Genomic DNA, 24048 nt, shown 5'->3' on the forward strand with positions numbered 1-24048 from the left:
ATGGTAGCTCGATGGTTGTGAGATCAAAGAAAGAAACAAAAGTAGAAACATTAAGTATGGTAGTAAGTGCCGGTTTATGGTTATTAGTCGAACAAGAACCGAAATTAGTAACGAGAATGATGATGAGGGTGGTGGATATTTAAGGTGTGGTGATGGGTTCAGGAAAATAAAAGGTGAAGAAAGGTTAGGGTGAAGGCTAGGTGTGGTGGCGGCTCATTGGTTATTCAGTGGAAGAAGAAACGTAAAACAGAAAAGTGTAGTAGTATAGTTGTTTTTATCTTACGTTCCAGAGAAAAATTATAGAACAGAAACGGGAAAAAAAATGGGTTGGTGGTGTTTGGTGTATCGACTACAAACAAAATAGTGATGGTGGTTTATGTTGATGTAATCAAGGAGGATGAAGGTGGTTGCTTGTTAGTCAACCGAGAAAAATAGGAAACTCAAAGGTGGTGGATTAGGGTGATCCTTGGTGGTGGAGGTGACTTGAGGTTGTGGGTCAAGGTAGTTTGATGGGTGTCAATGAAAAAGAAGAAGAAGGTGATAGTGTAGGTGTGTAATCTCTTTATGCCTAAGTGAGGGAACATATAATAACTGGATGCATGAATGTTTACATATAATATTCGAATATGCAAAGTGTAATTTAAAAAAAAGTACGGGAAAATTTGACATCTTATGAGTAATTTATTACCCGTGATATATCCTTGTCCTATGCTACCGACACCATAGAAAGAAATGAAATAAATAAATAAGTAGTTGGTATGGGTTAACTTAATTTATTGTCAGTTTAATACGGAGTACAAATTTTAATCACATAGATGTATTAAGATTTCTAGTCGATGATGGCATCAAGAAGACAATGGCAAAAATTCATTTGATCCATGGTTCGTTACATTAGTTGCATGAATAATTATATATATATATATATATATATATATATATATATATATATATATATATATATATATATATATATATATATATATATATATATATATATATATATATATATATATATATATATATGTTGTTGTTGTGTGCATGTGGTTTGGATAAAAAGAAATCAAGCATTAAGCAATAACATATTTAATTGGTGATCCACTTGCATGTATGTAACATAATATATAGTATTGTAAAGTAATAATAATAATAGTGATTAAATAATAAAGGTAATACTCAATATACTTTTTATATTTATATATAAATTCATTTTAATAATAAATTTTATTATATCATATAAAATTAATTCTAAATACTAAATAATATAATATTTCAAATTATATTTTGAATTAATATAAATATTTATATTTTAAATATATATGTATCCATTTATAAATTATTGTTCGTGAATCATCGAGAACAGTCGAATGGTAATTGAATATATGAAACAGTTCAAAATTTTCAAGACTCAACATTACAGACTTTACTTATCGTATCGAAATCATATGAAAATTAAGTTTAAATTTGGTCGGAAATTTCCGGGTCGTCACAGTACCTACCCGTTAAAGAAATTTCGTCCCGAAATTTGAGTGAGGTGGTCATGGCTAACAATTAAGAATGTTTTCATGACGTATATGAGTTGTAAAATAGAGTTTCATCACCATTGGGTAATATGGATAAAACGATTCGGTTACTTGAAGAGTACGAGGGAAGCTATCATAAAAGAATGAAATGAATATTAAAGTTTCGTTTTAACTTTTGACATTGTTTTGGTTGAATTTCGGAATTCAAGGGATTCAAAAGAAAACCTTGAAAATCGATAAGATCTGATTCTTCGAGATTTAAGAAAATTGGGATCTCTATAATTAAATACGGAGATCTGCCTTGATTACTCTGTTTGGCATTTCCATTATAAATGAACTTCTTTCGTTCCATTACTTCCCACCACTCCCATTTTCTATATTTTAATTCATACTTTCAAATCATCAGTCAATATGCTTCATCCAGTTTTAATTCTGGATATATTCCTGACTTTCATATCGATCTTTCTCCTTTTTCATCTACCCCCGGAGGAATCTATTCACTTATATTATTACCTTGGGGTTATAGTATTCCTAATTCTCCTGTATCTTTATATTGCTATACGCATTGATATACACGGTTTGTAATTTCTGTGTTGTTATTGGGTTTTATATTCTCCCTTATATTCCAAAGCTTTATGCTTTTGTTTTCTCTTCCCGACTTCAAGTCAAGCGAATAATGGTCCAGAATTTGTAGATATAGAGTTTCGAATGATTATAATGTTCAAAGCAGGAAGGAACGTGATAGCACGATTTGATTTTCAAATTTATCAATCATCACGGAAGATAGAACCATCAAGAATACATTTTCTTGATTTGTTCAGGAGTTAAGTAGAATGAAAGAGTTATGTGACATGGCATATGATGACGTTATGATCTGTGAATCATCACGTCCCATTAGAAACTCAGCATGACTTACTGTAATATAATCACGTTGATCAAGTGTCATTATATTATACTAACTCATGCATCAGTTCCCAACATTACTTCAATAACATTCATATTTTAAGCTCGAAAGTTTACAGATTATAGAAACTAACAGTTTCTATATGATGTAACACTGATAGCACGAAGAGATTAATGATTTCAGATAAGAATAGTTATGAAAATATCTTCAGAAATATGAAGGATATTTATAATGAAAGATACGATGATATCTTGGAATTTCTAATATCGATGGATGATGAAGAAGATTTATCCGTAAAGGTTTAGATTCGGAAGCAAGGTATTCGCTAAAGATTTCATCAGAAACAGAATCATTTGGATTCTTTGAAGTCAAATTTATTCTTTGTGATTTGTCCACGGCTTCCTTCATAGTTTCGCATAATCTGCTTTTCGGTACTAAATTTTCTATTGAATGTTTCCAATATAATGATACACAGGAAGCACGAAGAGGCATATAATTTCGGACGAGAATAATTATGAAAATATCCTCAGAAATATTGAAGATATTGATGATGATATTTTGGGATTTCTAAGTTCGATGGTTGATGAAGAAAGACTTTCCGCAAGATTTTAACATGAGTACGGAGCAAGATATTCTTTAAAGGTTTCATTGGATCCAGAATTACCTGAATTCTTTGAATATATGGTATGGTTCTTGTATTTATCCTCGGTCTCTTTCGTGGTTAGCTCAATCCGTGTTCCAGTTCTAACTTTTCTGAGCTTTTCCAACATACTATTCTTTATCATCAAACTTTCGATGATTATGGTCGTTTACGGTTGTCTATGGTTTCTGCTTCTTCATTCAGCTTTTTCAACATTCAGAGTATTGATTTGTGATTGAGTACTTTTCAGAATTTCAGAAAGAGAGATTATAATTCTAAGAGATAAATGTCATACATATAACTGTTGATGTAGATATGCTGTGAGTTTTCAAAGTACTGGTTGCTGATTCCCGGTAATTGGTATGGCAGTTCTCGTCACAAGATGTGGATGAATATATGATAGAGTTTCAATGAATAAATATAATGATTTGTCAGAGAGATTTAAGCCAAGAAGTAACGAGGTTGCTGGTATGTCTGCTGGTAATATGGTGGAATATAAAAAAATTCTCCGGTATCAAAAGGGTAATCGTATATATCAGGATTATAGTAAGGCTACTTCAAATGAAAAGTCGAAGTTGACTTGCTAGAGCTGTGACAAAATTGGCTACTTTGAAAAGGGATCGCAAAGTAATTTTATTTTTTATTTTTTTTTGCTAACAAATGCCAAAGGATCTGACGCGGCTACGTGTTAAAATTTTACTCAGTTGCCAAGAATTTCTCAGGTGCATATCTATATGCATATATCTTTCCTTCCGTAGATGAAGTGCGGTTGGTTCATCCTCTCGATTGAGGTGTTTTCAAGAATCATGAAGGGTTTGAACGCAGATCGTAATCGTCAAGATATAAATGAAGTTTAGAATGAAATCAAGTGGCAAACTTGAAGAATTGTTTAGTTTCATATGTTATAATCAATATTTTAATTCATTTTAATTGTCCACTGTTGGTAGTCCTCAGTTGATTAGTCCACAGTTAGCTAGGAACAGTTAGCTAGGATTTTGTTAGCATGGATTCTTAACAAAATTTCTCATAGTTAATTTGTTTGTTTCTAACAAATTTTATTCCGTCAAATATTTTTCTTCATTATGCCACTTGTTGGATTCTGATAGGTCAAAATCCAAATATGAAATTTGAATGAAAATGGTTATTCTGTGGTGAACGAATTCATATATTTGTGGATGTAAGTAGGATAGGAAATGACTGTTGAATCAGATTTGAAAAATGTACAGTGTAACTTATTAATGTGAAATCTTAAATATTCCTCGGGTATTACCTACCCGTTAAAATATTTTCATCATTAGCAGTTTGTACGAAAAAATTTTAATCACCATCTTTATGAAAATATATATACATATATATTTTCTTCAGATATAATTATTGATTTAATGAGTCAATATAATATTAGACTCATTTGATTTTCGGTTTGAGCTAGAATAAGTAATCTTTAAAACTATTAGGATCCACATATTCTTCTCAGAATATTAATGAAGTTATGGTCCAACACTTCATCGTTAATTATTAGGATCCACATATTCTTCGCAGAATATTAATGAAGTTATGGATCAATACTTCATCGTTCATTGCTGTTGGTACTCCTTGGTATCTATGGTGCGTATGATGTTGATGTACGTGGGACAGATTGTGAAATTGAGTCTTGGGATGCGGATGTTGTTGTTGGTGGTACTGTTGGTGCCGGTAATGTTGCTGAAGCTGGTACATTTTGCACCATACTTTTCAAGGCTATAACTCGGGTGCGAAGCTTGTTGACTTCTTTCATTATTCCGGGATGGTTGTCGGTCGGAACGAGCGGATGTATAAGGTTTTGAATTTAAGATAGTATATAATCATAGCGAGATATTCGGAAAATGAGGGTGAAAATGGTGTTTCTAATAGATTCACCGGTAAGTGTTTCAGGTTCTTTGCCAAAAGGTGAATTTGGTTGGTGGAAAGGATCGCCTTCTTCTCGTCTCTATTGATTAAGTCGACTACGAACTCATCAGATAAATTGGGGATGACTGATTGATTGATTCATTCCGGTGACGCTGCTTAAGGAGCTGAAGTGGGACTCCATATCGGAATCCGAGGGACTTGAACTAGTTGTGAGTTTCATTGCGTAGGATTGAATAAAGGATTTTTTTTATATGAATTGATTTTTGGATATCGGATGATATTCTAATTACATAGAATACCTATACATAGTACAGAAGATCCCGTAGATTACGAAGGGAATTAAGGAAACGTGTTAGATAAGTCTACAGTAACAGATGCGCTAAGATATGAATTAGCAGATACGCTAAGATATGAATTTTGTCTATACACTATTCATGCAATCAATGCAGTAGGATGTGTCTAGACTAAGGATGATAAGCAGGTAATTTTCGACAAGAAATGATAAGCAAAACTTTTGACATGCAGACACGGTCGAAGTCCAGACTCACTAATGCATCCTAACGACTATCAGTTAGACACACTAATGCAAGACCCGGTTCGCTAAGACCACCACTCTGATACCAACTAAAAGGACCCGTCCTAATCCATCCGGACGAAGTCCATATGGATTATAAACGATTCACAACAGTTGAATTACATCGCGAGGTACTTGACCTCTATATGATACATTTTACAAACATTGCATTCATTTTTGAAAAGACAATCTTTCATTACATCGAAAGTTGACAGGCATGTATACCATTTCATAATATATCTAACTATAATTGACTTAATAATAATCTTGATGAACTCAATGACTCGAATGCAACGTTTTTTGAAATATGTCATGAATGACTCCAAATAATATCTTTAAAATGAGCAAATGCACAGCGGAAGATTTCTTTCGTACCTGAGAATAAACATGTTTTCAAGTGTCAACCAAAAGGTTGGTGAGTTCATTAGTTTAACATAAATAATCATTTCATAATTTTAATAGACCACAAGATTTCATATTTCCATTTCTTATAAACATACATCACATGCATAGAGACAAAAATATCATTCATATGGATTGAACACCTGGTAACCGACATTCACAATATGCATATAAGAATATCCCCATCATTTCGGGATCCTCCTTCGGACATGATATAAAGTTCGAAGTACTAAAGCATCCGGTACTTTGGATGGGGCTCGTTGGGCCCGATAGATCTATCTTTAGAGTTCGCGTCAATTAGGGTGTCTGTTCCCTAATTCTTAGATTACCAGACTTAATAAAAAGGGGCATATTCGAATTCGATCATTCAACCATATAATGTAGTTTCAATTACTTGTGTCTATTTCGTAAAACAGTTATAAAAACAGTGCATGCATTCTCAGTCCCAAAAATATATATTGCAAAAGCATTTAAAAAGGGAATAATGAAACTCACCTAATGTATTTTGTAGTAAAAAATACATATGACGATACTGAACAATACAAAGTTGGCCTCGGATTCAGGAACCTATATCATTTATATATATTAACACATATACTTGTAATCGAACAACTAAATTTACATATTATTAGTAATATAATTGTTAAATTATATATTTTATCAATAAGTAATTTAAATATTTATATTTTATGTACTTTAACTAAATAATTAGTATTTATTATAAAACGTTAATATAGATATGTTATATATTTAACTATAGTGTTATGTAACTAAAAATCATTTGATAAAATAATATTATTAATAATAAATAAAAGGTTATATTATTTTATAATAATAATATTAGTAATTTTACTTAATAATGATAATAATAATAATAAGGATAATACTAATAATAATGTCAATATTGATAATAAAAATGATAATAATAATAATAAAATATAAATTATTTTTTTTAATATTGATAGTAATAATAATAAAATAAAAAGGTTGTAAAACACTAATTTTTGATAAAAAATCTTAATACTAATAATACTTAATAATGTTAATAATAGTAATAATAATATTAATGATAATAATAATAAAATGTATTTATTTTTATAATAATAATAATAATAATAATAATAATAATAATAATAATAATAATAATAATAATAATAATAATAATAATAATAATAATAATAATAATAATAATAATAATGATGATGATGATGATGATAATGATAATAATAATTTTAGAATACAACCTTTGAAGTAAACAAGCTCCTAAAAATAAAACGCCATTGCCAGATCTCGAACCCGAGACCTCTCGCTTAAACCCAACACATTTAACCACTCCACCATCTATTCCATTTCTATTAATACGCGGATTTTATTTCCTTTTAACCCTCATTTCCGTATCCTTTTTCACTTTCCATTATCAAACATCATCATCATTATAACACAATCATCATTGATCATAACATCTTAATCTTAATTATCGAATCATCATCATTCATCATTAACATCATCATCAACTTACTATCATAATCTTTTATCGATCGAATCATTATCATAATATCATCATAATCTTTATTCACCACTATCATCCCTTATTGTGTAATATAGTTAGGAATAGACTATAGAAATAGAATATGAAGCTGCAGTAGCAGCTGCAGTGAAGACTAAACAACTAGCAACGGAACTTGTTTATAATAGAAGTTAGATCACAGTTCGATTATAGGATCCTGTTACCATCACACAACCTTGTCACGGCCCAACTCTATAAATAATCCCTCAGCCCAACAGAAGATTAGAATAATCTAGGCCCAATCAATTACTCGATTCAAATAATAAAAAAAATTAAAAGCATTTTGTTGGAGTTGAAATCCAATACATGACTCCATTATTCCCACACGTCACATTCCATTATGAAAATCTTAATATGACTACCAGCTGTAAAGAGGAGAAAAGGCCATCTTTTTGTTTCTTGCATCGATTAAATGGAAAGGAAAAGACCACAATTTCAGTCCACCATAATGATTATTCAAGAAGGAAAAAAAAAACACTTTGCAGCAATTTTTACGTGGTGCTTTGAGGTGATTAAGATGGTGGAATATTTGGCTACGAAAACAGTAAGTATAACAGCAGCAAGCTTGTGAGGTGATGGTAGTTTTGAGGATGGTAGCTCGATGGTTGTGAGATCAAAGAAAGAAACAAAAGTAGAAACATTAAGTATGGTAGTAAGTGCCGGTTTGTGGTTATTAGTCGAACAAGAACCGAAATTAGTAACGAGAATGATGATGAGGGTGGTGGATATTTAAGGTGTGGTGATGGGTTCAGGAAAATAAAAAGTGAAGAAAGGTTAGTGTAATGACCCGGAAATTTTCGACCAAATTTAAACTCTAATCTCTATATGTTTCCGACACGATAAGCAAAAACCTTTATGTTGAGTCTAGAAAGTTTGAAATCTCTATTTGGATAACTAATTACCCTTTGGCTATGCCTGACGATTCACGAACAATTATGTGGTGATAAATGTGTAAATACATATACAAATATAGATATAGATATACATATAAATCTACGGATATATATTTGCATATATAGAAAAGATATGTATTTAGAGTTCATAAAATCCAAGAATCGGTTTCACATCCCATCCATACTATGTTTGATTTTTGTTTCTGTCTTCAAATTGTTTTATATCGTATCGTTAGTACAAATCTGCAACATATATATTCGATCTTCATATATTTTACTTTATTTTTTTTTGTCTTCTTTTCTTTGGAATGAATAATTTCTTGTAGATCACTTTCTTTATAACATGAATAATTATCTCATTAAGACTCCTATATATACACACACATATACAAGATAGATAGAACCCAAGTGTTCTTCCAATTTACCATCCACAATTTGCAACACCATCATGAACTACATCTCTTGCCCATTGAACCGTCGTGAGAACCAACTCAAGCCAACCACCACTAAAACCGTTGATCACACCACCTTTTGTTTATGTTTCTGTCGTCGAAGGTAACCACCACCACCTTTTCTATTTCTTGTTTACCATAAGAACCCATCATCCTAAACCACACACCACCAACTGCATACTAATTCGAATTACGATATTTGATCATTCGAACTACTAACCATCACCCTAATCACCACTTCCATCACCTTTTTCATTACCAAGTAAACATCTATCCGCCACTCCTTCATCAACAACAATCGTCACCACCTTCACTATAAGCTGCCACCACATCACCTCTATCTTCCTGCTTCTGATTAACCTTGAACCACCACAAACCATAGGGGATTACTGCCGCTGCAACGTTTTACTTCTTTTTACTTTTCTGTTTTAGTCACATACAAACCAATCATAAAATATATGCACCTTTGCATATAAACAAACCACTCTCACCAACCTATAATCTCACCACCTGCATGAAATCTGCCACCCATTTGAACCACCGGATCTCCACCGTGAACCGCCACAGCCCAACCACTATCAACCGCCACTCTCTCTTTTCCCCTCTCCTCTTCATTCTTGTAACCGAATAACCAATGATCACCATAACCCCTCACCTACAACACCCACTGTTACTATGGTATTGCTATATAACCATAACCCCTATGATTACTACCCATCGATCCATCAATGTTGTTGTTATACGAAATCCTCAAACAAACTAACCACTATCGCCACCTTAGTCTTCACCATCACACGTCATCTTTCTCTTTCTCTTCCATCTTCTCAACAACCCACTACCACGAAGCAAACATCCACCTGAACCTTTTTGTTTCTAATTAACGATTCAAAGTCAGACTACACGTTTCTTTCCTTTTTCTTTATGGTCGACACTCACAAACCTTTAACCCCACTTGATTGATAAAGGATAATAAAATTCGGTTTTACTACAAAGTGGTTTGATTGGGACCGACCGATTACCTTTCCTTTTTGACGAACTGTAAAGCGTTTTTTTTATATCGTTAAAGTATGATGATGGTAATCATCATAAGATGATCAATGATAAAGAAGCATAAGGATTATGATAACGATTATGACTTTACAGCTAAATATAAGAATATGGATAATGAATACAATAATTGATAGTGGAAGATGATGAAATAATGATGGCTTGATGATGCGTTGATGCTTCCAGACGAATCCCTCACAACCACCAATTTATCGAGTTTTTCTTTTAAACCATGTGTTGGGTTTGATTAGTTGGTGGATCCAACAAATCAAGCTAATGGGCTATTAAAATATGGTTTCATTTAATGTTAAGTGGGCCGTAAAAATTGTTTAACATAACTGCTACACCTAGTACATAAGTCGATGATGATGATGTTTATTAGATGATGATGATCCGTTGTAATAATCAAATGAAGATGATATACGATTCATTGATGATAAAATGATAATGAAGATAATAATTAACGAAGACAATTAGATGATGATATAAAATATGTTTTGTTAATAATAAAGGGTTATCATGGTGAGAAGTGATGAAGATGATAAATCGTTTCGTAAGGGTTAAACAAATAAAAACGCGGGTTATTTCAGAAATGCTTGAACGGTCCATTGGTTGAGGGTATGGTTGTTAAATGAGAGGTCATGGGCTCGAGTCCCGTCTCGGGCAGCTTAATTCTTTTTAAATGGTAAAGGTATAAATTAATATCATTATTATTCCTAATATTATTATTATTATTATTATTATTATTATTATTATTATTATTATTATTATTATTATTAGTATTATTAGTATTATTATTATTATTAGTATTATTATTATTATTATTATTATTATTATCATTCTTAATAAGATTGACTTTATTATTAAAACTATTATTTTTGTTAAAAATTATAATTATTATCATTTTTATTATTGCTAGTATCGTTATTTTAAAAATCATATTATTTTAAATATCAAAATTCCTACTAATATTATTATCACTATTACAATGAAAATTAGTCATATTAAAATATACTTAACAAAACTATATTTATATTTTTATGTATTTAAAAATATAAAATAAGTATATTCAATAAAGTTATTAATAAAACACATGATTAAGTAACAATTAAAAATCACTATAAATGTATATATTTGTTCGATTACAACATGAGTGTTAATGATATAGGTTCGTGAATCCGAGGCCAACCTTATACGTGTTCAGTGATGTTATATGTATTTTTACTACAAAATACAGTTTGGTGAGTATATAATCCCTTTTAAACTCTAAATATTTTTGGGCTGAGAATACATGCGCTATTTTTATAAATGATTTACGTTATAGACACAAGTGATCAAAAATAAATTCTACGTTGAGTTGTACCATGGCATATCTCTTTATACTTGGTGACTGCTAATTACGTGAGGAGCGTAAACGCGAATCCTGTTGATAGATCTATCGGGCTGACATCCCCAACCGGGCTGGACGACCAGCATTTAACGGTTGCACAGTACTTCGTTCTCGTTACTACACTTTGGTACGGTGTAGGGTTTATTTAAGAGTATGCTGCTGTGACTTTTAGTTAAGTATGGTTACCAAGTGCTCAACGACTTTTCATACACGAGAAGTGTATTATGTATAAACATGAAATCTTGTGGTCCATAGTTATAACGCTGCTAGCATCAAACCTATATATCTCACCAACTTTATGTTGACATTTTAAAGCATGTTATTCTCAGGTACAAATTAAGTCTTCCGCTGTGCATTTGCTCATGTTAAGTGAAATGTCCCGTTCTTATTGATTAAAAACGTTCCATATTAATTGATTTCGTTGCGAGGTTTTGACCTCTATATGAGACGTTTTTCAAAGACTGCATTCATTTTAAAACAAACCATAACCTTTATTTCATCAATAAAGGTTTAAAAAGCTTTACGTAGATTATCAAATAATGATAATCTAAAATATCCTGTTTACACACGACCATTACATAATGATTTACAATACAAATATGTTACAACAAAATAAGTTTCTTGAATGCAGTTTTTACACAATATCATACAAGCATGGACTCCAAATCTCGTCCTTATTTAAGTATGCGACAGCGGAAGCTCTTAATAATCACCTGAGAATAAACATGCTTAAAACGTCAACAAAAATGTTGGTGAGTTATAGGTTTAACCTATATATATCAAATCATAATAATAGACCACAAGATTTCATATTTCAATACACATCCCATACATAGAGATAAAAATCATTCATATGGTGAACACCTGGTAACCGACAATAACAAGATGCATATATAAGAATATCCCCATCATTCCGGGACACCCTTCGGATATGATATAATTTCGAAGTACTAAAGCATCCGGTACTTTGGATGGGGTTTGTTAGGCCCAATAGATCTATCTTTAGGATTCGCGTCAATTAGGGTGTCTGTTCCCTAATTCTTAGATTACCAGACTTAATAAAAAGGGGCATATTCGATTTCGATAATTCAACCATAGAATGTAGTTTCACGTACTTGTGTCTATTTTGTAAATCATTTATAAAACCTGCATGTATTCTCATCCCAAAAATATTAGATTTTAAAAGTGGGACTATAACTCACTTTCACAGATTTTTACTTCGTCGAGAAGTAAGACTTGGCCACTGTTGATTCACGAACCTATAACAATATATACATATATATTAAAGTATGTTCAAAATATATTTACAACACTTTTAATATATTTTGATGTTTTAAGTTTATTAAGTCAGCTGTCCTCGTTAGTAACCTACAACTAGTTGTCCACAGTTAGATGTACAGAAATAAATCAATAAATATTATCTTGAATCAATCCACGACCCAGTGTATACGTATCTCAGTATTGATCACAACTCAAACTATATATATTTTGGAATCAACCTCAACCCTGTATAGCTAACTCCAACATTCACATATAGAGTGTCTATGGTTGTTCCGAAATATATATAGATGTGTCGACATGATAGGTCGAAACATTGTATACGTGTCTATGGTATCTCAAGATTACATAATATACAATACAAGTTGATTAAGTTATGGTTGGAATAGATTTGTTACCAATTTTCACGTAGCTAAAATGATAAAAATTATCCAATCTTGTTTTACCCATAACTTCTTCATTTTAAATCCGTTTTGAATGAATCAAATTGCTATGGTTTCATATTGAACTGTATTTTATGAATCTACACAGAAAAAGTATAGGTTTATAGTCGGAAAAATAAGTTACAAGTCGTTTTTGTAAAGGTAGTCATTTCAGTCGAAAGAACGACGTCTAGATGACCATTTTAGAAAACATACTTCCACTTTGAGTTTAACCATAATTTTTGGATATAGTTTCATGTTCATAATAAAAATCATTTTCTCAGAATAACAACTTTTAAATCAAAGTTTATCATAGTTTTTAATTAACTAACCCAAAACAGCCCGCGGTGTTACTACGACGGCGTAAATCCGGTTTTACGGTGTTTTTCGTGTTTCCAGGTTTTAAATCATTAAGTTAGCATATCATATAGATATAGAACATGTGTTTAGTTAATTTTAAAAGTCAAGTTAGAAGGATTAACTTTTGTTTGCGAACAAGTTTAGAATTAACTAAACTATGTTCTAGTGATTACGAGTTTAAACCTTCGAATAAGATAGTTTTATATATATGAATCGAATGATGTTATGAACATCATTACTACCTCAAGTTTAGTAGGTAAACCTACTGGAAGTGACAAGAAATGATCTAGCTTCAAAGGATCTTGGATGGCTTGAAAGTTCTTGAAGTAGGATCATGACACAAAAACAAGTTCAAGTAAGATTTTTGCTCGAATTAAGATAGTTTATAGTTATAGAAATTGAATCAAAGTTTGAATATGAATATTACCTTGAATAAGAAAGATAACCTACTGTATATAACAAAGGTTTCTTGATCTTAGATGATTACTTGGAATGGATTAGAAAGCTTGGAAGTAAATTAGTAAACTTGAAGGGATTTTTGAAGTATTCTTGAAGTGTTCTTCCTGTGATGATTATAGCTTGATTCTTGAAGTGATTTTTGATGAAGATGATGATTAACTACTGGAAAAATACGTTCATAATAGTGTGGGTGTGTTGAGAGAGAATTAGAAAGAGATTTGGAAGTGAAATGGAGTGAATGATGAGTGTTAATTGGTGAGTGGTGAGTGGGGTTAAAAGGAGTTCTAGTTAGTTGACTAGCTCATGGTAGAAGTTAAAATTGATTAGTCATACATGACATAATCAAGAGTGGAATCCCATGCTAGTTCCTATTGGTATATACCCATAGTAAGTACGTTTTGAAGCTGTGTATAATACGGGTAAGAATACGACTAGAATTCTTGATGAAAGAAAAGAATGGGAAAGTAACTGTAACCATTTTCGTTAAGTATGAGTGTTTCGATATATGTCTTGAAGTCTTCCAAAAGTATTTTAATACATCTAAATACACTACATGTATATACATTTTAACGGAGTCGTTAAGTCATCGTTAGTAGTTACATGTAAGTGTTGTTTTGAAACCTTTAATTTAACGATCTCAATTAATGTTGTTAACCCATTGTTTATTATATCTAATGAGATGTTAAATTATTATATTATCATGATATTATGATATATTAATATATCTTAATATGATATATATACATTTAAGTGTCGTTACAACGATAATCGTTACATATATGTCTCGTTTAAAAATCATTAAGTTAGTAGTCTTGTTTTTACATATATAGTTCATTGTTAATATACTTAATGATATGTTTACTTATCATAATATCATGTTAACTATATATATAACCATATATATGTCATCATATAGTTTTTACAAGTTTTAACGTTCGTGAATCACCGGTCAACTTGGGTAGTCAATTGTCTATATGAAACCTATTTCAATTAATCAAGTCTTAACAAGTTTGATTGCTTAACATGTTGGAAACGTTTAATCATGTAAATATCAATCTCAATTAATATATATAAACATGGAAAAGTTCGGGTCACTACAGTACCTACCCGTTAAATAAATTTCGTCCCGAAATTTTAAGCTGTTGAAGGTGTTGACGAATCTTCTGGAAATAGATGCGGGTATTTCTTCTTCATCTGATCTTCACGCTCCCAGGTGAACTCGGGTCCTCTACGAGCATTCCATCGAACCTTAACAATTGGTATCTTGTTTTGCTTAAGTCTTTTAACCTCACGATCCATTATTTCGACGGGTTCTTCGATGAATTGAAGTTTTTCGTTGATTTGGATTTCATCTAACGGAATAGCGAGATCTTCTTTAGCAAAACATTTCTTCAAATTCGAGACGTGGAAAGTGTTATGTACAGCCGCGAGTTGTTGAGGTAACTCTAGTCGGTAAGCTACTGGTCCGACACGATCAATAATCTTGAATGGTCCAATATACCTTGGATTTAATTTCCCTCGTTTACCAAATCGAACAACTCCTTTCCAAGGTGCAACTTTAAGCATGACCATCTCTCCAATTTCAAATTCTATATCTTTTCTTTTAATGTCAGCGTAGCTCTTTTGTCGACTTTGGGCAGTTTTCAACCGTTGTTGAATTTGGATGATCTTCTCGGTAGTTTCTTGTATAATCTCCGGACCCGTAATCTGTCTATCCCCCACTTCACTCCAACAAATCGGAGACCTGCACTTTCTACCATAAAGTGCTTCAAACGGCGCCATCTCAATGCTTGAATGGTAGCTGTTGTTGTAGGAAAATTCTGCTAACGGTAGATGTCGATCCCAACTGTTTCCGAAATCAATAACACATGCTCGTAGCATGTCTTCAAGCGTTTGTATCGTCCTTTCGCTCTGCCCATCGGTTTGTGGATGATAGGCAGTACTCATGTCTAGACGAGTTCCTAATGCTTGCTGTAATGTCTGCCAGAATCTTGAAATAAATCTGCCATCCCTATCAGAGATAATAGAGATTGGTATTCCATGTCTGGAGACGACTTCCTTCAAATACAGTCGTGCTAACTTCTCCATCTTGTCATCTTCTCTTATTGGCAAGAAGTGTGCTGATTTGGTGAGACGATCAACTATTACCCAAATAGTATCAAAACCACTTGCAGTCCTTGGCAATTTAGTGATGAAATCCATGGTAATGTTTTCCCATTTCCATTCCGGGATTTCGGGTTGTTGAAGTAGACCTGATGGTTTCTGATGCTCAGCTTTGACCTTAGAACACGTCAAACATTCTCCTACATATTTAGCAACATCGGCTTTCATACCCGGCCACCAAAAATGTTTCTTGAGATCCTTGTACATCTTCCCCGTTCCAGGATGTATTGAGTATCTGGTTTTATGAGCTTCTCTAAGTACCATTTCTCTCATATCTCCAAATTTTGGTACCCAAATCCTTTCAGCCCTATACCGGGTTCCATCTTCCCGAATATTAAGATGCTTCTCCGATCCTTTGGGTATTTCATCCTTTAAATTTCCTTCTTTTAAAACTCCTTGTTGCGCCTCCTTTATTTGAGTAGTAAGGTTATTATGAATCATTATATTCATAGATTTTACTCGAATGGGTTCTCTGTCCTTCCTGCTCAAGGCATCGGCTACCACATTTGCCTTTCCCGGGTGGTAACGAATCTCAAAGTCGTAATCATTCAATAATTCAATCCACCTACGCTGCCTCATATTCAGTTGTTTCTGATTAAATATGTGTTGAAGACTTTTGTGGTCGGTATATATAATACTTTTGACCCCATATAAGTAGTGCCTCCAAGTCTTTAATGCAAAAACAACCGCACCTAATTCCAAATCATGCGTCGTATAATTTTGTTCGTGAATCTTCAATTGTCTAGACGCATAAGCAATCACCTTCGTTCGTTGCATTAATACACAACCGAGACCTTGCTTTGATGCGTCACAATAAATCACAAAATCATCATTCCCTTCAGGCAATGACAATATAGGTGCCGTAGTTAGCTTTTTCTTCAATAACTGAAACGCTTTCTCTTGTTCATCATTCCATTCAAATTTCTTCCCTTTATGCGTTAATGCAGTCAAGGGTTTTGCTATTCTGGAAAAGTCTTGGATGAACCTTCTGTAGTAACCAGCTAGTCCTAAAAACTGGCGTACGTGTTTCGGAGTTTTCGGTGTTTCCCACTTTTCAACAGTTTCTATCTTTGCTGGATCCACCTTAATACCTTCTTTGTTCACTATGTGACCGAGGAATTGAACTTCTTCCAACCAAAATGCACACTTTGAAAACTTAGCGTACAATTCTTCCTTCCTCAATACTTCTAACACCTTTCTCAAATGTTCACCGTGTTCTTGGTCATTCTTTGAGTAAATAAGTATGTCATCAATGAAAACGATGACAAACTTGTCAAGGTATGGTCCACACACTCGGTTCATAAGGTCCATGAACACAGCTGGTGCATTAGTTAAACCAAACGGCATGACCATAAACTCGTAATGACCGTAACGTGTTCTGAAAGCAGTCTTTGGAATATCATCTTCTTTCACCCGCATTTGATGATACCCGGAACGTAAGTCAATCTTTGAATAAACAGACGAGCCTTGTAGTTGATCAAATAAGTCGTCGATTCTCGGTAGTGGGTAGCGGTTCTTGATGGTAAGTTTGTTCAACTCTCGGTAGTCGATACACAACCTGAATGTACCATCTTTCTTCTTGACAAACAAAACAGGAGCTCCCCACGGTGATGTGCTTGGTCGAATGAAACCACGCTCTAAAAGTTCTTGTAATTGGCTTTGCAGTTCTTTCATCTCGCTGGGTGCAAGTCTGTAAGGAGCACGAGCTATTGGTGCAGCTCCTGGTACAAGATCTATTTGAAATTCAACGGATCGATGTGGGGGTAATCCCGGTAATTCTTTCGGAAATACATCGGGAAATTCTTTTGCAATGGAAACATCATTGATGCTCTTTTCTTCAGTTTGTACTTTCTCGACGTGTGCTAGAACAGCATAGCAACCTTTTCTTATTAGTTTTTGTGCCTTCAAATTACTAATAAGATGTAGCTTCGTGTTGCCCTTTTCTCCGTACACCATTAAGGGTTTTCCTTTTTCTCGTATAATGCGAATTGCATTTTTGTAACAGACGATCTCTGCTTTCACTTCTTTCAACCAGTCCATACCGATTATCACATCAAAACTCCCTAACTCTACTGGTATCAAATCAATCTTAAATGTTTCGCTAACCAGTTTAATTTCTCGATTCCGACATATATTATCTGCTGAAATTAATTTACCATTTGCTAATTCGAGTAAAAATTTACTATCCAAAGGCGTCAATGGACAACTTAATTTAGCACAAAAATCTCTACTCATATAGCTTCTATCCGCACCCGAATCAAATAAAACGTAAGCAGATTTATTGTCAATAAGAAACGTACCCGTAACAAGCTCCGGGTCTTCCTGTGCCTCTGCCGCATTAATATTGAAAACTCTTCCACGACCTTGTCCATTCGTGTTCTCCTGGTTCGGGCAATTTCTAATAATGTGGCCCGGTTTTCCACATTTATAACAAACTACATTGGCATAACTTGCTCCGACACTACTTGCTCTGCCATTACTCGTTCCGACACCATTTGTTCCTTTCGTTCTATTAACCCCTGGTCCGTAGACCTCACACTTCGCCGCGCTATGACCATTTCTTTTACACTTGTTGCAAAATTTGGTGCAGAACCCCGAGTGATTCTTTTCACACCTTTGGCATAGCTGCTTCTGATTGTTGTTGTTGTTGCGGTTATTATTGTTGTTAGGATGATTGTTGTAGTTTCTGTTGTTGTTGTTGTTGTTGTTGGGCCGTTTGTTGTAGTTGCGATTGTTGGGATAATTGTTGCGATTATTGTTGTAATTGCTGTTGTTGCTGTATTGGCGATTCTTATCACCGTTTTCCTCCCACTTTCTTTTGACTTGCTTCACATTGGCCTCTTCAGCAGTCTGTTCTTTAATTCTTTCTTCAATCTGGTTCACTAGTTTGTGAGCCATTCTACATGCCTGTTGTATGGAGGCGGGCTCGTGTGAACTTATATCTTCTTGGATTCTTTCCGGTAATCCTTTCACAAACGCGTCGATCTTCTCTTCCTCATCTTCGAACGCTCCCGGACACAATAGGCACAATTCTGTGAATCGTCTTTCGTACGTGGTAATATCAAATCCTTGGGTTCGTAACCCTCTAAGTTCTGTCTTGAGCTTATTGACCTCGGTTCTGGGACGGTACTTCTCGTTCATCAAGTGCTTGAATGCTGACCACGGTAGTGCGTACGCATCATCTTGTCCCACTTGCTCTAGATAGGTATTCCACCATGTTAACGCAGAACCTGTGAAGGTATGCGTAGCGTACTTCACTTTGTCCTCTTCAGTACACTTACTTATGGCAAACACCGATTCAACCTTCTCGGTCCACCGTTTCAATCCGATCGGTCCTTCGGTTCCATCAAATTCCAAAGGTTTGCAGGCAGTGAATTCTTTGTAGGTGCATCCTACACGATTTCCTGTACTGCCAGATCCAAGGTTATTGTTGGTATATAGCGCAGCCTGTACTGCGGCTATGTTTGAAGCTAGAAAAGTACGGAATTCCTCTTCATTCATATTCACGGTGTGTCGAGTAGTCGGTGCCATTTCCTTCAAAATAGTCAAATGGAACAAGTTAATCATACAGAATATTAAGAGTAGTTAATAGTATTTCGTAGCATAATATGAACTCATTTATAAAAGCTTTTTCTTCATATTAGCGTTTTATAAGTTTAAATTCGGGTAGTACCTACCCGTTAAGTTCATACTTAGTAGCTAATATACAATTCAACTACTACAATTCTATATGAAAAACTGATTATAATAATATTTCGCGTTCAAACTTTTATACAATATTTTACAAACTTACAATACCGATTATTTTACATAAAGCATGAAATATAGCACACAATAACTTTGATACAAGATAGTTGTGAAGATAATTCTAGCTAGTACACAAGTCGTTCAGCAAAGGCAATAAAGACACGTAATTCATACGTCCAGAAACAAGTCATGCATTCTGGTTTTACTAGGACTACTTCCCATCCTTGGTCTTGTGGAACATAACCGTTATGGCCGTTGATAAGACAGCGTGTTGTAACGTCGTCAAAGGGACGAGGGTTACGTAATGACCAACAGTCTCGTAATAACCTAAAAACCTCATTTCTTACCCCAATTACCGACTCCGTCACTTGAGGGAACGTTTTGTTTAATAGTTGTAGCCCGATGTTCTTGTTCTCACTTTGGTGAGAAGCGAACATTACTAACCCGTAAGCATAACATGCTTCTTTATGTTTCATGTTAGCCGCTTTTTCTAAATCACGAAGTCCTATATTTGGATATACTGAGTCAAAATAATTTCTTAACCCGTTGCGTAAAATAGCATTTGGGTTCCCCGCAATATATGCGTCAAAGTAAACACATCGTAACTTATGGATTTCCCAATGTGATATCCCCCATCTTCCGAACGAAAGCCTTTTATAAACCAAATCATTCTTGGAACGTTCTTCGAATGTCTTACAAACTGATCTCGCCTTAAATAGTTGTGCCGAGGAATTCTGACCGACTCTAGACAAGATTTCATCAATCATGTCTCTGGGTAGGTCTCTTAAAATATTGGGTTGTCTATCCATTTTGTGTTTTTATACTGTAAAATAGACAAGAGTTAGATTCATAAAAAAAAATACTTATTAATACAAGCAATTTTTACATATATCATAAAGCATAAGCACACTATATTACATATATTACACCACACGAATACAACTATCTTATTCCGACTCGCTTGTTTCTTCTTCTTCGGTTTTGGTTCGTTTTGCCAAGTTTCTAGGGATATATGATGTTCCCCTAATACGAGCCGTAATTTTCCACATTGGTTTAGAAAAACCTGGTGGTTTAGAGGTTCCCGGGTCATTGTTACAACTTAAGGACTTCGGGGGTTGACGATACATATAAAGTTCATCGGGGTTGGAATTAGATTTCTCTATTTTTATGCCCTTTCCCTTATTATTTTCTTTTGCCTTTTTAAATTCAGTTGGGGTAATTTCTATAACATCATCGGAATTCTCGTCGGAATCCGATTCATCGGAGAATTGGTAATCCTCCCAATATTTTGCTTCCTTGGCGGAAACACCATTGACCATAATTAACCTTGGTCTGTTGGTTGAGGATTCTCTTTTACTTAACCGTTTTATTATTTCCCCCACCGGTTCCGATTCTTCTTCCGGTTCCGATTCTTCTTCCGGTTCTGATTCTTCTTCCGGTTCCGACTCTTCTTCCGGTTCCTCTTCGGGAACTTGTGAATCAGTCCACGAATCATTCCAATTTACATTTGACTCTTCATTATTATTAGGTGAGTCAATGGGACTTGTTCTAGAGGTAGACATCTATCACATAATATCAAACACGTTAAGAGATTAATATATCACATAATATTCATATGTTAAAAATATATAGTTTCCAACAAAAATGTTAAGCAATCATTTTTAAAGAAAACACGGTCGAAGTCCAGAATCACTAATGCATCCTAACAAACTCGATAAGACACACTAATGCAAATTTTCTGGTTCTCTAAGACCAACGCTCGGATACCAACTGAAATGTCCCGTTCTTATTGATTAAAAACGTTCCATATTAATTGATTTCGTTGCGAGGTTTTGACCTCTATATGAGACGTTTTTCAAAGACTGCATTCATTTTAAAACAAACCATAACCTTTATTTCATCAATAAAGGTTTAAAAAGCTTTACGTAGATTATCAAATAATGATAATCTAAAATATCCTGTTTACACACGACCATTACATAATGATTTACAATACAAATATGTTACAACAAAATAAGTTTCTTGAATGCAGTTTTTACACAATATCATACAAGCATGGACTCCAAATCTCGTCCTTATTTAAGTATGCGACAGCGGAAGCTCTTAATAATCACCTGAGAATAAACATGCTTAAAACGTCAACAAAAATGTTGGTGAGTTATAGGTTTAACCTATATATATCAAATCATAATAATAGACCACAAGATTTCATATTTCAATACACATCCCATACATAGAGATAAAAATCATTCATATGGTGAACACCTGGTAACCGACAATAACAAGATGCTTATATAAGAATATCCCCATCATTCCGGGACACCCTTCGGATATGATATAATTTCGAAGTACTAAAGCATCCGGTACTTTGGATGGGGTTTGTTAGGCCCAATAGATCTATCTTTAGGATTCGCGTCAATTAGGGTGTCTGTTCCCTAATTCTTAGATTACCAGACTTAATAAAAAGGGGCATATTCGATTTCGATAATTCAACCATAGAATGTAGTTTCACGTACTTGTGTCTATTTTGTAAATCATTTATAAAACCTGCATGTATTCTCATCCCAAAAATATTAGATTTTAAAAGTGGGACTATAACTCACTTTCACAGATTTTTACTTCGTCGAGAAGTAAGACTTGGCCACTGTTGATTCACGAACCTATAACAATATATACATATATATTAAAGTATGTTCAAAATATATTTACAACACTTTTAATATATTTTGATGTTTTAAGTTTATTAAGTCAGCTGTCCTCGTTAGTAACCTACAACTAGTTGTCCACAGTTAGATGTACAGAAATAAATCAATAAATATTATCTTGAATCAATCCACGACCCAGTGTATACGTATCTCAGTATTGATCACAACTCAAACTATATATATTTTGGAATCAACCTCAACCCTGTATAGCTAACTCCAACATTCACATATAGAGTGTCTATGGTTGTTCCGAAATATATATAGATGTGTCGACATGATAGGTCGAAACATTGTATACGTGTCTATGGTATCTCAAGATTACATAATATACAATACAAGTTGATTAAGTTATGGTTGGAATAGATTTGTTACCAATTTTCACGTAGCTAAAATGATAAAAATTATCCAATCTTGTTTTACCCATAACTTCTTCATTTTAAATCCGTTTTGAATGAATCAAATTGCTATGGTTTCATATTGAACTGTATTTTATGAATCTACACAGAAAAAGTATAGGTTTATAGTCGGAAAAATAAGTTACAAGTCGTTTTTGTAAAGGTAGTCATTTCAGTCGAAAGAACGACGTCTAGATGACCATTTTAGAAAACATACTTCCACTTTGAGTTTAACCATAATTTTTGGATATAGTTTCATGTTCATAATAAAAATCATTTTCTCAGAATAACAACTTTTAAATCAAAGTTTATCATAGTTTTTAATTAACTAACCCAAAACAGCCCGCGGTGTTACTACGACGGCGTAAATCCGGTTTTACGGTGTTTTTCGTGTTTCCAGGTTTTAAATCATTAAGTTAGCATATCATATAGATATAGAACATGTGTTTAGTTAATTTTAAAAGTCAAGTTAGAAGGATTAACTTTTGTTTGCGAACAAGTTTAGAATTAACTAAACTATGTTCTAGTGATTACGAGTTTAAACCTTCGAATAAGATAGTTTTATATATATGAATCGAATGATGTTATGAACATCATTACTACCTCAAGTTTAGTAGGTAAACCTACTGGAAGTGACAAGAAATGATCTAGCTTCAAAGGATCTTGGATGGCTTGAAAGTTCTTGAAGTAGGATCATGACACAAAAACAAGTTCAAGTAAGATTTTTGCTCGAATTAAGATAGTTTATAGTTATAGAAATTGAATCAAAGTTTGAATATGAATATTACCTTGAATAAGAAAGATAACCTACTGTATATAACAAAGGTTTCTTGATCTTAGATGATTACTTGGAATGGATTAGAAAGCTTGGAAGTAAATTAGTAAACTTGAAGGGATTTTTGAAGTATTCTTGAAGTGTTCTTCCTATGATGATTATAGCTTGATTCTTGAAGTGATTTTTGATGAAGATGATGATTAACTACTGGAAAAATACGTTCATAATAGTGTGGGTGTGTTGAGAGAGAATTAGAAAGAGATTTGGAAGTGAAATGGAGTGAATGATGAGTGTTAATTGGTGAGTGGTGAGTGGGGTTAAAAGGAGTTCTAGTTAGTTGACTAGCTCATGGTAGAAGTTAAAATTGATTAGTCATACATGACATAATCAAGAGTGGAATCCCATGCTAGTTCCTATTGGTATATACCCATAGTAAGTACGTTTTGAAGCTGTGTATAATACGGGTAA

Source organism: Rutidosis leptorrhynchoides, chromosome 3 (assembly GCF_046630445.1).
Source record: "Rutidosis leptorrhynchoides isolate AG116_Rl617_1_P2 chromosome 3, CSIRO_AGI_Rlap_v1, whole genome shotgun sequence".
NCBI classification, from domain to species: domain Eukaryota; kingdom Viridiplantae; phylum Streptophyta; class Magnoliopsida; order Asterales; family Asteraceae; genus Rutidosis; species Rutidosis leptorrhynchoides.